Source organism: Hemitrygon akajei, chromosome 2, assembly GCF_048418815.1.
Source record: "Hemitrygon akajei chromosome 2, sHemAka1.3, whole genome shotgun sequence".
Classification (NCBI taxonomy): Eukaryota; Metazoa; Chordata; class Chondrichthyes; order Myliobatiformes; family Dasyatidae; genus Hemitrygon; species Hemitrygon akajei.
The window spans coordinates 122,715,243-122,734,169 of record NC_133125.1 but is presented as its reverse complement, the minus strand read 5'-3'; positions in this window follow the sequence as shown (position 1 = coordinate 122,734,169).

The following is an 18,927-nucleotide window of genomic DNA, read 5'->3' as shown; positions in this document are numbered from 1 at the left end:
GGAGAATGAGGGGAATCTCACAGAAGCATTCTGAATGTTAAAAGTTATGAACAAATTAGATGTGGCAAAGTTATTTCCCATGATAGGGATTCTAGGACAAGAGGGCATGACATCGGGATTGAAGGATGTTCATTTAGAACAGAGATGCAGAGAAATCACTTTAGGCAGATAGTGGTAAATCTGTGGAATTTGTTGCCATGAGCGACTGTGGAGGCAGGTCACTGGTGCATTTAAGGCAGAGATAGATAAGATCTTGATTAGCCAGGGTATCAAAGGGTATGGGAAGAGGGCAGGGATGTGATGACTGGAAGAATTGGATCAGCCATGATTAAATGGACGAGCATACTCGATGGGCTGAATGGCCTACTTCTATATTTTATAGTCTTACATATGGTCTTAACCTGCGGACTGGAATGTCTTTGGACTGTGGAAGGAATCTGGAGCACCTGGAGGAGTGCTTCATAGGAAGGACGAACAAACTTTCTTACTCAGGACACCTGACTTGAACTCTGAACTCTGACACCCCAAGCTGTAATAGCTGTAGTAACCACTGTATTACCATAGCACCTTATTTCATGGACAAAAACAAAAAGTGCAGCAAATGACAGACAATTATTTGCAGAATTTGCTGCCCAACAAGTGGCTCTGGTGAATAAGACTGAAAAAGAAACAAATTATGGGCAGAAAAGGAAGATTAACGAAAGACAACAAAGTTAAACTAAAAACAATGGAGTCATAGAGTCACTCAGCATGGAACTAAACCCTTCAGCCTAACTTGTCTCTACCAACTATCTTGCCTAGTGAGTTAGTCCCATCTGCCCCTGCTCATTGCCCCCTAAACTTCGTGTATCCATCTTCTGATCTAGTTGTCTTAAATATTGCTAATGTGCCTATCACAACTACTATTTCTGGCAGCTGATTACAAATATGCACCACTTTTTGTGTGAAACAGCTGTCCTTGAAGTCTGTAGTAAATCTCTCACCTCTGATCTTCAACCTATGCCCTCTTTTTTTCAGCACCCCCTACCTGGGTAAAGGTCTTGTTGAGTCATAGAGAAGTAGAGCACAGGAACAGGCCCTTCAGCCTATCTAGTCCATGTAGAAACTATTTTAACTGCCTATTCCCAACAACCTGCACTGGGACCACAGCCCTCCATATTCCTACTATCCATGTGTTAACCAAACTTCTCTTAAATGTTGAAATCAAACTTGCATGGACCAATTGTTCTGGCAGATCGTTCCACACTCTCACAATACTCTGAATGAATATGATTGCCCTCATGTTCCCCTTAAACTTCTGTCCTTTCACCCTTAAGTCATGACCTCTGGTTGTAGTCCCACTTAACCTCAGTGGGAAAAACCTGCTTGCATTTTCCCCTATCTATACCCCTCAAAATTTTGAATACCTCTATCAAATCTCTTCTCAATCTTCACATTCTAACAAATACAGTCCTAACCTATTCAATCTTTTCTTATAATTCAGGTGCTCCAGACCCAGCAACAACCTTGTAAATTTTCCCTGCACTCTTTCAACATTGTTTTCATTTTTCCTGTAGGTAGGTGACCAAAATGGCACACAATACTCCAAATTATGCACCGTTGTTTTATACAACTTCAACATAACATCCCATATCCTAAACTCAAAACATTGATTTGTGAAAGCCGATGTGCCAAAAGCTTTCTTAATGACCCTATCTACCTGTAAAACCACTTTCAATGGATTGTATACCTGTATTCCCACATCCCTTTGCTCTACCACACTCCCACCATTCACTGTGTAAGACCTATCCTGGTTGGTCCTACCAAAGTGCAAAACCTTGCACGTGATTGCATTAAATTCCAACTGCAATTGTTCAGCCTATTTTCCAACTGATGTAGATCCCTCTGCAAGCCTTGACAACCTTCCTTACTGACAACTACAGCCCCAATCTCAGTGTCATCCACAAATTTGCTGATCTAGTTAACCACAATATCATCCAGATCATTGAAATAGATGACAAACAACAAAGGACTCTATTAGTCACAGGCCTCCATTTAGAGAGGCAACCATCTACTACCATTCTCTGGCTTCTCCCACAAAGCCAATGTCTAATCCAATTTACTATCTCATCCGAATGTCTTCACAATATATGAAAGAAAATAAATATTTTAATCAGGAACTGATTAAGGTAAAACTTGAACTAGTCTGTAATTGTTGTTATTAATAATATCAATTTAGTTATTTTTGCAGAGACTAAAGTCGAAGTAATGCTTCAGTAAAATTTATGTAATAACTAAAATACCAGATTCTCTTGAGAGCCAAATAAAAATCCTCCAAAATGAATGAAAATAAGAACAAAAATAGAATCTCAAATATAAATCAATGTTCTGGGAATAAAATAACATTTTAAGTGGATCATAAATACAAGAAAGTCTCTTGATGCTGGAAATGCAAAGCAACACACACAAAATGGTGGAGGAACTCAACAAGTCAGACAGAATTATGGAAATGAATAAACAGTCAACATTTTGGGCGGAGACCTTTCTTCAGGACTGAAAAGGAAGGGGGAAATGCCAGAATAAAAAGGTGGGGGGGGGGAAGGGAAGAAGTCTGGCACAAGGTGATAAATGAAACAAGGTGGGTGGGAAAGGTAACGGGCGGGAGAAAAAGGAATCTAATAGGAGAGGGGAGTGGACCCTAGGAGAAAGAGAAGAAGGACGGGACCCAGGCAGGGTAAGTGAAAGGCTAAGTTGCTTTAAATGGTTGATGTAAAACCCAAGCTAACAATAGCTCTCTTCAATGTTATGTGCAGTTATGAAATAAAGCCTGCACTATTTGAAAATTATACTTTTGAAACCGTATGCAACTACTGGTCACATTATTTTCCTCAAATTTTCCATCTGGTAATTACACCTGCCCAGTGCCAATTTTCTGATTCAAATAAATTTATAACTAATCCCCAGTGACTGGATCATGAACTTCAACTGTGCAGAACTGGTCCACTTAAATGTGAATCCAATTTGCAAATTGACAAAAAAATAGCAATATTCCAGTCAGACAAAATGTAAAAAATGGTCAAATATTAAATCTTCTGTTACATAAGCTACTTAATGAGTCCCCATTGTGTAATATTAATTTATAAATATTAAACATTATTTAAAAAATTTTCTGCTCTAATACATAGCCAATTTCACCATTTAACTAGTAAAATATAAATTTATTGGTTTAAAGTTTCATACAGTCAAAAAAAGTACAGCACAGAAATAAGCCTTTCAGCCCATCTAGTCCATGCCAAACCATTTAAACTGCCTATTTCCATTGACTTGCACAGAGCCCGTAGCCTTCCATTCCTCTACCAACCATGTTACTATCCAAACTTCTCTTAAATGTTGAAATCGAGCTTGCATGCTCCACTTGCACTGTCTACTTGTTCCTCACTCTCATAACCTTCTGAATGAAGAAGGTTCCTCTCATGTTCCCCTTAAACATTTCAACCTTCACCCTTAACCCATGACCTCTAGTTGTAGTCCCACCCAAGTGGAAAAGGCTTGCTTGCACTTACCCTATCTATATCCCTCATAATCTATACCATTCATAATACTTTTACTCACCCAATTATCCTGTGATAAATAATCTGTGAAAGGAAGCTTATAGAAAAGAAAACATTTTAATAGTTAAGTATTTTCTTTGTTTTTTTTCCCCTTTGGTTTAGTTGCGTTACTGCTGGATGAGTGTTCAGACAACCTGAATTAATAATCTAAAGGACTAGTAGACCCCACAGGGATTGAAGTACATCCTGGATGATGATAACATTCTAAGTTTAATGTTTTGATTGCTGGATGCATAGATTATTTATTGTGGGGTATTAAATCTGGAAAGAAAAATAACCATGTGGCATATTCATTAATTCATAATTTGTTAGAGTTATAGAATTTAAATTTAAAAGAGTAGAAATATTACAAGTAATGCGTAGATCTGCAGAGAACAGCTTATACTATGGCACTGTCTAGGCTAATGCACTTGTTACCATTTCTTGGTTTGGCCTGCATGTTCCAGTCAATAGGATCATCTGTTCTTTAATCTGTTCCAATTCAACTTTCAGTTATACTAAATTGTAGTTGGTTGGTCACAAAAGGCAGTGTCCATCTTCTCAATTTAATCTCTAGATCTCAGCCTTTCTAAAATCATCCATTTCCCAGGTATATCTTTTGGTAGTATGCCAATAACTAAGCAATGCACATTGAGCCTTGAGTCAGGGATGTTTAACACAGGAGATTCTGTAGTTGCTGGAAATCCTGAGCAACACACACAAAATGATGTACAATACCCTTCATATGCACTTAGTGAAGAATTCTGATGAAGGATCTTGGCCCAAAACATGAACTGTTTATTCGCCTCCATAGATGCTGCCTGGCTTGCTAAGTTCCTCTACTATTTTGTGTGTGTTGCTCATGCTTGAGTTAAAAGGGTATTATTAATCTTTTACCCCTGTTGGAAACTGTGCAATTCAATTGGGCAGTGGATATTCCAACACTCTCTTGATTTGAACTTTGTCAATAACAGAGAGGGTTTGGGGAGTAAAGAGGGAACCTAATACCAGCAGAATATATAATATCCCCATGAAGAGCTATGACAATATACTCCTTTATTTCACTTTGTAAAATGATTATTGCATGGCCTGTATGTTGCTGCAGGTTGCCAAAGGAACATCCTTCACTAATCACAATGAAACTACAGTCCAGCTGGTACAGCAATTACAAAGTATCCTCAGTTCCATGCATTAAACTGATTTTATTTCTGTGAGATGTTAAAGGAAGGAATAGAATATTGGGTGACAAATTGTTAAAGTGGAACTTAAGATAGCCAAAACCTCATTGTGGATTTCTGACATCGTGAAGGTAATAAAAGTCAGTGAAATTTTCTCCCCAAAGTATGTATATTTAAAGCTACCTTGTGCATTGAAGAATTTATTAATAGCACACATGTGATCTATGAGAAAATGCAGAAATATAAATCTCAATTCCGATTGTAAAATCATCTATTGTCATAGTTGCAATCTTTCCCTGTCCAAGACTTGAAGATACATGTGACAACTATCCTATTCTCACTGAGGTGAATCACAGCAGTAATAGAGCCATTGAGTAAAACAATATATGGAAATAGGACCATTGGCTGACTAAATTGCCCACCTAAGCTAGTCCAATTTGCACGTATTTGGCTCTAATCAGTGTAAACCTTTCCTACTCACTTACATATCCAAATGATTTTTACATATTTATTATTGTTCTACCTGCCTCAAGTAATTGTTTCCCCTCTATCCTTAAGTCTATGCCATCTTGTTTTTGATTCCATTTCCCTGGGAAAAAACTGGTGTTTAAGCACCGTATCAATGCCGTTCATGATGTTATACACATTTTACAACTTTTATGGTCTACTGTAGCAAGAATGTTTTTTCTTCTCTGTTGCTACAACAGCTGCCATGCCACCTCCACCTATAAGAATATATAAAGCATTTTCCTCACTGTACAAACTATTTACAACAAAACTGCAAATTATTATATTCCTTCAGGAGAATGAATTGATTCACTAAATTTGCTTCCTTTTTGAATAGAACAGAAATAATGTTCAGCAGAATTAGAATAGTAATTTTTCAGTCCTAACCATACAAATACTACCAAAGATAATTACATGGTTCCATTTAAACTGTAGCCAAAGTGTTTTATGGAGTACTTAATCAACTGTGAGGTAAACTTTGCAATTTAGAGCACCAGATGCTGTGTTTTACTTACGGGAGTGCACATTGGGACTTGAGTCTGAGGTCTATGAATCCTATTTTGAATCAATTTCATTTACAGACTGTTAAAATGAGTGAGTTCTGCAAAAGAAATATCAACTGTGCCTAGTATCCCAATGTGTGCTCCCTTTCCACCAATAAATTTAAATTATGAAGCTTAAACTTTTATCTTGAAATTATTTACAAAATAAAAAGAATTCTGTCCTTTGTTAACAAATCATAGAGTTACATGTTCAAGCTGTTTGTTGACAACCATACTGTGCTTAAGACCAAATTTATGGCAAAGTAATCTTTCCATTCTGGGAAGATCTTTATTAAGTTATTAACGGATGTACATATTTTTGAATTTTTTAAAAAAGGTTATTATGAAGATATTTCTTGTTTAACAGACAATCTTAGTCAAAGTTTTATTTTCACTTGTAACCAAAAATGTGAATGCAACATTCTTGACTTCTTTTCTGAGTTTGACGTGAATTCAAAAAAGCCTCACAGATTCTGGAGATGTAGATGCAACTGTTTTAATTTAAAACAAGCACACAGATAAGCCAAACCAAAAACTCATTTAGTTTTTGTACTTTCATCAGATTAGCAGGTGATTAAATACAACTTTGCTAACTTCAATATTTTGATTGTGGTTGAATGACTCAATAGAATTGTGTTTTTATAAATGAGATAGCATGTTAAGTGACCAGAATATTCAAAGACATTTATTGAGACTGGGTAGTTCACATGCCAATATTATAAAAGCTTCGGACAACAAAGCAAAATCCAAGCATCTACAATGTGCTTCTTTTCCTTCTACACAGTGAATAGTGGCTCGTTGGATACACAACTAACTCAAATAACAATTAACTAAACAAATATGACAATATTTGTGGTGTTAAGTAGCAAAGTAGGCAGTCTGGAATCTTCCTTGATCTTTCTTTCTGGACTTAAAGACATAGCTTCCTCTTCAGTTATTGCATCCCGCGGTCTATAGCACAATGCTGCACAACTCAGGATGTTCCGTTTCTGGTGCATAGTTGTAATGCCCAGAACTTAGTCTACTCAGTTTTCAGGGGTGTCTGAATTCTCACTCAGAGGTTGTTGCTGGAGTTTCAATGTGATTTAATTAACCTACCGCTTGTTGTCTATATATTGGGACAGTGGCAAGGATGTCTCTTTTGCCTTGCCACACTATTAAGCAGAGTAACTTTATGTTGTAGCGGTGTGCTACACGCAGCGCTGCAATAACAACACGGAGTCGGTGAGCTGCTGTTACAAAAGAGGTTTATTCAAACTTCGTGGCCTCGCTTTAAAGCCTTCTTGATCCCGCCCGGGGAGGGCGGGAATGCTGTAGGAGGCACGTATTCACAGTCCCGTCCCGCGCGCGGGCTTTTCCCCTTGCTGGTGAAGCAGGCTTGGCGCCCTCTTTGGAACCTGCTTCGATGCCGGCGCGTGCCACATTGTGAGTCGGTTCGAGTGCACTGGGAAGTGGGTCGCCACATAACACACCCCCCAGAATTGGCGATACACCTCCCCAATATCCACCGTCTGAGTCGGACTCTGTTTGGGAGGTCTGCCTCTGCACCGCGGTGCCTGAATCTCGACCGGCTGCGCCAAGTCCACGTGGGCCGGTTTGAGTCGGTCCACCGTGAAAACCTCCTCTTTCCCCCCAATGTCCAGCACAAATGTGGACCCGTTGTTTCTGATCACCATAAACGGCCCCTCGTAGGGCCGTTGTAGCGGTGTCTGGTGCCCGCCCCGTCGAACTTACAGTTTTGCAGGTCTTTGGGTACACAGGTCGGGTTCTGCCCATGCTGTGAAGTGGGTATGGGGGCAAGGTTACCGAGCTTCTTGCGTAGTCTGCCCAGGACTGCTGCGGGTTCTTCCTCTTGCCCCCTTGGGGCTGGTATGAACTCTCCTGGGACGACCAGGGGTGCGCTGTACACCAACTCGGCCGAAGAGGTGTGCAGATCCTCTTTGGGCACCGTGCGGATTCCAAGCAGGACCCAGGGAAGTTCGTCCACCTAGTTAGGCACTTTGAGGCGGGCCATGAGAGCCGACTTCAGGTGACGGTGGAAACGCTCCACCAGTCCGTTCGACTGTGGGTGGTAGGCAGTTGTGTGGTGCAGCTGTGTCCCCAAAAGGCTGACCATAGCTGACCACAGGCTGGAGGTGAACTGGGCGCCTCTGTCGGAGGTAATGTGGGCCGGTACACCAAAGCGAGATACCCAGGTGGCAATCAGTGCCCGGGCGCAATATTCGGAGGTGGTGTCGGTGAGCGGGACCGCCTCTGGCCATCTTGTGAACCGGTCCACGATAGTCAGGAGGTGCCGCGCTACTCGGGACACTGACAGGGTGCCCACGATATCCACATGAATGTGGTCGAAATGCCGGCGGGTGGGATGGAACTGCTGCGGCAGAGCTTTGGTGTGCCGCTGCACCTTGGCTGTTTGGCAGTGCATGCACGTTCTGGCCCATTCACTGATCTGCTTGCGGAGTCCGTGCCAAACGAACCTGCTGGCTACCATCCGGATGGTTGTCCTGATGGAGGGGTGCGCTAAGTTGTGAATGGAGTTGAAAACGCACCGCCGCCAGGCTGCCGGAACGACGGGGCGGGGTTGACTGGTGGTTACGTCACAGAGTAGGGTCCTCTCACCTGGGCCTACGAGGAGGTCCTGGAGCTGCAAACCGGAGACTGCAGTCCTGTAACTAGGGATCTCCTCGTCTGCCTGCTGCACCTCCGCCAGTGCTTCATAGTCTACCCCCTGGGAGAGGGCTTGGATGTTAGGGCGGGAGAGGGCGTCCGCCACGACATTGTCCTTTCCCGAGACATGCCGGACATCCGTCGTGTATTCGGAGATGTAGGACAAATGTCACTGCTGGCGGGATGACCAGGGGTCGGATGCTTTCGTGAATGCAAAGGTAAGCGGTTTGTGGTCTGTGAATGTGGTGAAGGGCCTACCTTCTAAGAAATACCTGAAATGCCGGATTGCCAGGTATAGCGCCAACAGTTCCAGGTCGAAAGCACTGTATTTGAGCTCGGGTGGTCGTAGGTGTTTGCTGAAGAACGCCAGGGGTTGCCAGCGACCCTCGATGAGTTGTTCCAGCACCCCACCAACTGCCGTGTTGGATGCGTCCACTGTGAGGGCAGGTGGGACATCTGTTCTGGGGTGCACTAGCATCGCGGCGTTTGCCAAGGCTTCTTTGGTTTTAACAAAAACGGCTGAGGACTCCTCATCCCAGGTAATGTCCTTCCCCTTACCCGACATCAGGGCGAACAGGGGGCACATGATTTGGGCAGCTGAAGGGAGGAAGTGGTGGTAGAAATTCACCATACCCATGAATTCCTGAAGGCCTTTGATTGTGTTGGGTCGGGGGAAATGGTGGACCACGTCTCCCTTGGCGGGCAGAGGGGTTGCCCCGTCTTTAGTAATCCTGTGGCCCAGGAAGTCGATGGTGTTGAGCCCGAACTGGCATTTGGCCGGGTTGATTGTCAGGCTGTATGCACTCATTTGGGCATAGAGTTGACAGAGGTGGGACAGATGCTCCTGACGACTGCTGCTGGCTATGAGGATGTCGTCCAAATAGATGAAAGCGAAGTCCAGGTCGCGTCCCACCGCGTCCAATTACCGCTGGAACATCTGTGCGGCATTCTTTAGGCCGAATGGCATGCGGAGGAACTCGAAAAGGCCGAAAGGGGTGATGAGTGCCGTTTTGGGGACGTCGTCCGGATGCATCGGGATTTGATGGTATCCCCGGACGAGGTCTACCTTGGAGAAGATCCGCGCGCCATGCAGGTTTGCTGCAAAGTCCTGAATGTGCGGCACAGGGTAGCGGTCCGGTGGTGTAGCCTCGTTCAGCCTGCGGTAGTCGCCGCATGGTCTCCAGCCCCTTGATGCTTTGGGCACCATGTGCAGGGGGGAGGCCCATGGGCTGTCGGACCGCCGTATGATCCCCAATTCCTCCATCCTCTTGAACTCCTCCTTCGCCAGCCAGAGCTTGTCTGGGGGAAGCCTTTGAGCACAGGCGTGGAGGGGTGGTCCTTGTGTCGGTATGTGGTGCTGTACGTCATGTCTGGGCATAGCTGCTGTGAACTGCGGTGCCAGAACTGATGGGAAATCCGCCAGGACTCTGGTGAAGTCGTTGTCAGACAGTGTGATGGAATCTAGGTGAGGGGCCGGCAACTGGGCTGCACCCAGGGAGAACGTTTGAAAGGTCTCGGCGTGGACCAGTCTCTTCCTGGGCAGTCAACCAGTAGGCTGTGAGCTCGCAAAAAATCCGCTCCCAGGAGCGGTTGGGCTACGGCGGCCAGTGTGAAGTCCCACATGAACTGGCTGGAGCCGAACTGTAGCCGCACGATATGGGTGCCGTAGGTACTTACTGTGCTGCCGTTCGCGGCCCTCAGGGGGGGACCCGGTGCCCTGTTGCGGGTGTCATAACTCGTCAGAGGTAAGACGCTGATCTCGGCTCCGGTGTCGACCAAAAAGCGGCGTCCCGACTGCTTGTCCCAGACATACAGGAGGTTATCCCGATGGCCAGCCACCATAGCCATCAGCGGCGGCTGGCCCTGGCGTTTCCCGGGAACTTGCAGGGCGGGCTACAGCGGTGGGTTTTTGCGCCCCACCGCTGGTGGTAGAAGCACCATTGTTCATTGGTCTCCTCACCCATGCCACTGGGGTTAGCGGACTCTGCGGCCGGGCCTGGTCTGGTTTGCTGCTGGGAGCGTGGCCTGGTGATCTGTGCGACGGATGCCCCACTCTCCTTCTTGGCTTTCCACAGCACGTCCGCCCGGGCCGCCACCTTCCGGGGTCGCTGAAATCTGCGTCGGACAGCAGCAGGCGTATGTCCTCGGGCAGCTGCTCCAGGAATGCCTGCTCAAACATGAGGCAGGGCTTGTGACCTCCGGCCAAGGACAGCATCTCGTTCATCAAAGCCGATGGTGGCCTGTCCCCCAAAACATCCAGGTGCAGTAAGCTGGCAGCTCGCTCGCACCATGAGAGTCTGAAAGTCCTTATGAGAAAGGCTTTGAATTCTGTGTATTTGCCATCTGCTGGGGGCGATTGTATGAACTCATCAACCTGGGCGGCTGTCCCCTGGTCGAGGGAGCTCACCACGTAGTAGTAACGTGTGGCATCCGAGGTTATCTGCCGAATGTGGAATTGGGCTTCTGCTTGCTGGAACCATAGGTGAGGTCTTAACGCCCAGAAGCTTGGCAGTCTTAACGAAACTGCATGAACAGATGCGGCGTCATTCAACTCCGGTCCAAATATCGTTTGTGCTGTCGGGGTCACCAATTGTAGCGGTGTGCTACACGCAGCGCTGAAATAATGACACGGAGTCGATGAGCTGCAGTTACAAAAGATGTTTATTCAAACTTTGCGGCCTCGCTTTAAAGCCTTCCTGATTGCGCCCTCCCCGGGCGGGAATGCTGTAAGGGGCACGTATTCACAGTCCCGTCCCGCGCACGGGCTTTTCCCCTTGCTGGTGAAGCAGACTTTGCTCCCTCTTTGGGACCGGCCTCAATGTCAGCGCGCGCCGCTTTGTGAGCCGGTTCGAGTACGCTGGGAAGTGGGTCGCCACAATGTAGTATTTATTGAAAGAGCGAAGTGTTGTTCTTTCAGTATCCAATGCATAATACTTAAGTGAAAGAATACAAGAAACATGAGTTGTAGGCCAAATGGCAGATTGAGTCTACTTCACATTCTGTCAGAAACCTTGAAGTCAGGTTGTCATGGTGGAACTGACAGGTCCTTAGGAAGACTGGGTTGTGGAGGTGTTTAAGCATAAGAAAGCCAAATAACAGGAGCTGGTAGAGCAGTACCAAACACAGAGGTGGAGGACAATTTGTGAGCTGGTAGAGGACGGGTGTAGAGGTTTTGCTGCCTGTTTGCTGTGCCGAACTATTATTTCCTTGGCATTATGGGGACTACAAAGAAAAGAGCCATCAGGACTACCACAGAGGCTGCTGAGTGAGCCTCCAGATGGCTGTGGATCAAGAGATGTGACCTATGGATCAGTGCCACTGGGACCCAAGTCGGGGCCTGATCGACCTGGCTGGGTCACCCGAGTCAGAATATCTGATGTTGAAGGTCTCAAAGCACTCAGTGACTCCAGGTTACATCACTGATGATGGGTCATAGCACATCCTAGGATGTATCTCAGCATCATATTTTTTTAAATCACAGATGATCAAGCTGTAGACTCAGTTCCACCTACCTGCCTTTTCTTGATAATCCTTAATTCCACTGCTATCCGAAATTATACACAATTATATTTTGAATATATTTAATAAGACCATAAGCTATAGGAGTAGAAGTAGGCCTTTCAACCTATCAAGTCGAATCATTCAATCATGGGCTGATCCAATTCTTCCAGTCATCCCCTCTCCCCTGCCTTCTCCCCATACCCTTTGTTGCCCTGACTTATCAAGAACCTATCTATCTCTGCCTTAAATATACCCAATTACTTGGCCTCACAGCCACTTGTGGGAACAAATTACACAGATTTACCACCCTCCCTCCCCTTTAATGAGTTAGCATCTACAGCTTACCTGGGTTAAGACTACCACCGATTCACTACTCTCTGGGAGATACACTCAGTGGCCCCAGTGTATGCAGATGGTCTTCTGTGGCTGTGACCCACCCACTTTAATGTTCAACCTGTTGTGCATTCAAAGATGCTGTTCTGCACACCACTGTTGCAACACGTGGCTATTTGATTTACTGTCACCTTCATGTCAGTTTGAACTAGTCTGGCCATTCTCCTCTGACCTCCCTCACAAACAGGGCATCTTTGCCCACAAAACTGCCACTCACTAGGTATTTTCTTTCTTCCTTCTCATGGCATTCTAGAGACTGTTGTGCATGAAAATCCCCCGGGCATTCAGTAGTCACTGAGATACTCAAACCTTCCCATCTGGCACCAACAATCATTCCATAGTCAAAGACACATAGATCATATTTCTTAACCATTCTGACGTTTGGTCTGAACAACTGTATCCTTTGACTATGTTTGCAAGCTTTTAAGCATTGAGTTGCTGCCACATGATTGGTAAATTATACAGTTGCATTAATGAGCTGGTATACAGATGTATCTAATAAAGTGGCCACTGAGTGTGTGTTGTCATATTGTGATCTAGTTCTCACAGACAACATTCGTTTATGCAGCTCAACTTACAATTTCAAAACAGATTACTGCTTTTAAGTTACTTTGCTTGTCCATTGAGTCTGCTCCACCATTCAATCATGGGCTGATCCAATTCCTCCAGCCATCCCCTCTCCCCTGCCTTCTCCCTGTACCCTTTGATGCCCTGACTAATCAAGAACTTATCTATCTCTGTTCTTGGTTGCATTAATGGGATCAATATTTATTCCAACTACATACGTACCTCTTCATACTTCCTTGTAAGCTTAATTTTGTGTGTTTTGTTTTTCCATTTTATATTTATCATTTCTATAGTTACCATTTGGGATACACATTGATAATCCCCCCACCTCCCCAATAGCCAAGAGGACATTGACGAACAGATATGTAATCAGATTAAGGAAATGTGTAAAAATAATAGGAGGATTTCAACTTTTCTAATATAAACTGGGAATTTATTAGTGCAAAGAGTTTAGAGGGGACAGAATTTGTTAAGTGTATCAAGGAGGGTTTCTTAAATCAATATGTAGACGGTCCAAAGAGAGGAGAGGCTGTACTGAACTTGTTGAAGAGTAATGAGCCTGGCCTGGTAACGGACTTTTCAATGGGTGAGCAGTTAGGGAACAGTGACCACAACACTTTAACTTTCAGGACAGCTATAGATAAGGGGCGGTATGTCTAATACCAGAGGGCTTGCATTGAAGGTGAGAGTGGATAGCTTCAAAGGGGATGTGAGGACTAAGTTTTTTTACTCAGGGCTGACAGATGCCTGGAAAGCACTGCCGGATATAGTAGTAGAGGAAAACACATTGGAGGCTTTTAAGAGATATTTAGATAAGCACATGAATTTGAGGAAGATGGGGAGATATGCACATTGTGTAGGTAGGAGGGACTCATTTTTGTTTCATTTATTTACTTCTTAGCCAGTTCACCATGATATTGTGGGCTGAGGGGCCTTATCCTGTGCTGTACTGTTCTGTGTTCTATTTGTTGTTGATTTAAAAACTGAAATTACTGATAGTAAATTATAATCTAAAGTTCTACAACATAAACTTCCAGTTTATTTTTCTATTCCTCAGCATGTTCAGGAAAATTATTTTACCAGTGTTTAAATGATTCCCTTGGCTCATGTTGGAGTCACAGTTAGATTAATGTTCCATTTGAGAACATTGAGCATGTTAATCTACCTCAGTATGGTAGTAAGGTACTGTTGCCTTTTAGTTGAGGTATGAAGCCAAAGCATCATCTAGACTTAAATGGGTTTAAAAGAGTCAACACTACTATTTGAAGAAGAACAATGGAATTATTCCCGTATCCTTATAAAAAGCAAATCAACATTCATCCTCTAAGACCTTAAGAGCATTAGGCATAGGAGCAAAATTAAGTCACTTGGCCTATCAAACCTGCACCACAATTCAATCATGCCTGATTTATTTATCCTCTCAAACCCAATTTACTTCCTTCTTCCATATGTCTGATGCCCTTACTAATCATGAACCTGTCAACCTTCACCATAAGTGACTTGGCCTCCATTCAAGAGATTAACCCACACTCTTGCTGAAGAAATTCCTCCACATTTCTGTTCTAAAGGGATGTCTTTCTGCTCTGAGGCTTGCCTTCTGGTCCTGGGCCCACCCACTGTAGTAATTATTCTCTCCACATGCACTCTAGCTAGGCCTTTCAATATTCGGTAGCTTTCAATGAGATCCAACCTCATTTTTATAAACTCCAGCAAGTAAAGGCCCAGCGCTATCAAACATTCTTCATACATTAACCTTTAATTCCTGGGATCATTCTCATAAATCTTCTCTGCATATTCTCCAATACTAGAGCATCCTATCATTGATATGAAGCCCAAACCTGCTCACAATACTCCAAATGTTTTCTGACCAATATCGTATAAAGTCTCAGCATTAAATCCCTTGCTTTTATATTCTAGTCCTCCCAACATAAATGCAAACATTGCATTTGCCTTCCTTACTACCAACACAATCTGCAAGTTTATCTTTAGAGAATCATGCACTAAGACTCCCAAGTCCCATTGCACCTCCAGTTCTTGAATTTACTGCCCATTTAGGAAATTGTCTGTACCTTTGTTCCTTTAACCAATGTGCATGGCCATGCACTTCCCTACACAATATTCCCCGTCACTTCTTTGCCAATTCTCCTAAACTATCCAAGTCCTTCTGCAGACACCCTGCTTCCTCAGAACTACCTGTCTATCCACCTAACATTCAAAGCAACACAATAGAATCCACAAAAAACAACCCCCCCCTCCCCACACACACAACAAAGACTGACACATATCCAATGTGCAGAAGAGGTCAAATTGCACAAATAGTTTAAAAAAAAAACTAAACAAGGAACACATGCAACATGAACTGCAGTGTCCCAGCAAGTGAGTCCACAGTCTCTGAGCTAGTTCAGCACTGAGGTGAGTAAACCAGCCCAGGCTGCAGGACAACATCGGCTCCTGAACCGACTGGCATGGAACCCCAGACTCCTGCTTCTCCTGCCCAGTGGTAGGAGCAAGAAGAGAGAAAGACAAGTCAAATGCAGGCAGATAGTGCTGAACATCTATTAATTTTCCGCTGTCTCAATGATTTTAACTATATTCCAAATTTTAATTGGTGCAGATTAATGGAACAGAGCACAGGTTTTTTTTTTCTTTTCTTGGGTGCTAATCACCCTGTGCAGCATTGGCCATTGATGACCTCCCTTCTACATCATCCTCTGGAGTCAATGGTATGGTTGAAGTTCATCAATGCTTCTGCAATCCATTGCATTGACTGTACAGGGGTTTGGCCTAAACAGCTTCACCAGAGCCCTACTGGCTGGCCTTACTCTTTCCACCTCTCAAGGAGGACACGTTGGGTTGGACTTCGAGAGGCTGAACACAGGTTCACCCTCCACTAGCAGGTCTTGACACAGGGTCCACCTCCAGTGATGGTCATACCAGCATTCTCAAGAATCTAGTTCGCTGAATCCCCCAGGAGATGGCAGAAGTGTCTGTCTGTTTAGGCTATTCAAAAGAATATCCCTTAAAGGGAAATTAGATGTTACAGACTGGAGCAATTGCAGTTCAGAAAAAGTATATCTACTGGAGTATCTAGTAGCTTTATGAGCTGCCTGCAAAACATCCCTGTTGGTTTCCAGCACCATCCTGCAGATTTGCACTGGTATTTGTAGCATCCACGAACTTGGTCAAAAAACCATCAATTCCTTCATCCAAATCATTGACATATACTATGAAAAGGAGTGGACCTAACACCAAACCATGCAGAACACCACTACTCCCCAGCAGCCAAACAGAAAAGAAAAACAACATGGAAAACCTACAGCACAATACAGGCCCTTCGGCCCACAAAGTTGTGCCGAACATGTCCCTACCTTGGAAATTACTAGAGTTACCCATACCATCTATTACTCTAAACTCCATGTACTCAGGTGCTCCAGACCCAGCAACAACCTTGTAAATTTTCCCTGCACTCTTTCAACATTGTTTTCATTTTTCCTGTAGGTAGGTGACCAAAATGGCACACAATACTCCAAATTATGCACCGTTGTTTTATACAACTTCAACATAACATCCCATATCCTAAACTCAAAACATTGATTTGTGAAAGCCGATGTGCCAAAAGCTTTCTTAATGACCCTATCTACCTGTAAAACCACTTTCAATGGATTGTATACCTGTATTCCCACATCCCTTTGCTCTACCACACTCCCACCATTCACTGTGTAAGACCTATCCTGGTTGGTCCTACCAAAGTGCAAAACCTTGCACGTGATTGCATTAAATTCCAACTGCAATTGTTCAGCCTATTTTCCAACTGATGTAGATCCCTCTGCAAGCCTTGACAACCTTCCTTACTGACAACTACAGCCCCAATCTCAGTGTCATCCACAAATTTGCTGATCTAGTTAACCACAATATCATCCAGATCATTGAAATAGATGACAAACAACAAAGGACTCTATTAGTCACAGGCCTCCATTTAGAGAGGCAACCATCTACTACCATTCTCTGGCTTCTCCCACAAAGCCAATGTCTAATCCAATTTACTATCTCATCCGAATGTCTTCACAATATATGAAAGAAAATAAATATTTTAATCAGGAACTGATTAAGGTAAAACTTGAACTAGTCTGTAATTGTTGTTATTAATAATATCAATTTAGTTATTTTTGCAGAGACTAAAGTCGAAGTAATGCTTCAGTAAAATTTATGTAATAACTAAAATACCAGATTCTCTTGAGAGCCAAATAAAAATCCTCCAAAATGAATGAAAATAAGAACAAAAATAGAATCTCAAATATAAATCAATGTTCTGGGAATAAAATAACATTTTAAGTGGATCATAAATACAAGAAAGTCTCTTGATGCTGGAAATGCAAAGCAACACACACAAAATGGTGGAGGAACTCAACAAGTCAGACAGAATTATGGAAATGAATAAACAGTCAACATTTTGGGCGGAGACCTTTCTTCAGGACTGAAAAGGAAGGGGGAAATGCCAGAATAAAAAGGTGGGGGGGGGGGGAAGGGAAGAAGTCTGGCACAAGGTGATAAATGAAACAAGGTGGGTGGGAAAGGTAACGGGCGGGAGAAAAAGGAATCTAATAGGAGAGGGGAGTGGACCCTAGGAGAAAGAGAAGAAGGACGGGACCCAGGCAGGGTAAGTGAAAGGCTAAGTTGCTTTAAATGGTTGATGTAAAACCCAAGCTAACAATAGCTCTCTTCAATGTTATGTGCAGTTATGAAATAAAGCCTGCACTATTTGAAAATTATACTTTTGAAACCGTATGCAACTACTGGTCACATTATTTTCCTCAAATTTTCCATCTGGTAATTACACCTGCCCAGTGCCAATTTTCTGATTCAAATAAATTTATAACTAATCCCCAGTGACTGGATCATGAACTTCAACTGTGCAGAACTGGTCCACTTAAATGTGAATCCAATTTGCAAATTGACAAAAAAATAGCAATATTCCAGTCAGACAAAATGTAAAAAATGGTCAAATATTAAATCTTCTGTTACATAAGCTACTTAATGAGTCCCCATTGTGTAATATTAATTTATAAATATTAAACATTATTTAAAAAATTTTCTGCTCTAATACATAGCCAATTTCACCATTTAACTAGTAAAATATAAATTTATTGGTTTAAAGTTTCATACAGTCAAAAAAAGTACAGCACAGAAATAAGCCTTTCAGCCCATCTAGTCCATGCCAAACCATTTAAACTGCCTATTTCCATTGACTTGCACAGAGCCCGTAGCCTTCCATTCCTCTACCAACCATGTTACTATCCAAACTTCTCTTAAATGTTGAAATCGAGCTTGCATGCTCCACTTGCACTGTCTACTTGTTCCTCACTCTCATAACCTTCTGAATGAAGAAGGTTCCTCTCATGTTCCCCTTAAACATTTCAACCTTCACCCTTAACCCATGACCTCTAGTTGTAGTCCCACCCAAGTGGAAAAGGCTTGCTTGCACTTACCCTATCTATATCCCTCATAATCTATACCATTCATAATACTTTTACTCACCCAATTATCCTGTGATAAATAATCTGTGAAAGGAAGCTTATAGAAAAGAAAACATTTTAATAGTTAAGTATTTTCTTTGTTTTTTTTCCCCTTTGGTTTAGTTGCGTTACTGCTGGATGAGTGTTCAGACAACCTGAATTAATAATCTAAAGGACTAGTAGACCCCACAGGGATTGAAGTACATCCTGGATGATGATAACATTCTAAGTTTAATGTTTTGATTGCTGGATGCATAGATTATTTATTGTGGGGTATTAAATCTGGAAAGAAAAATAACCATGTGGCATATTCATTAATTCATAATTTGTTAGAGTTATAGAATTTAAATTTAAAAGAGTAGAAATATTACAAGTAATGCGTAGATCTGCAGAGAACAGCTTATACTATGGCACTGTCTAGGCTAATGCACTTGTTACCATTTCTTGGTTTGGCCTGCATGTTCCAGTCAATAGGATCATCTGTTCTTTA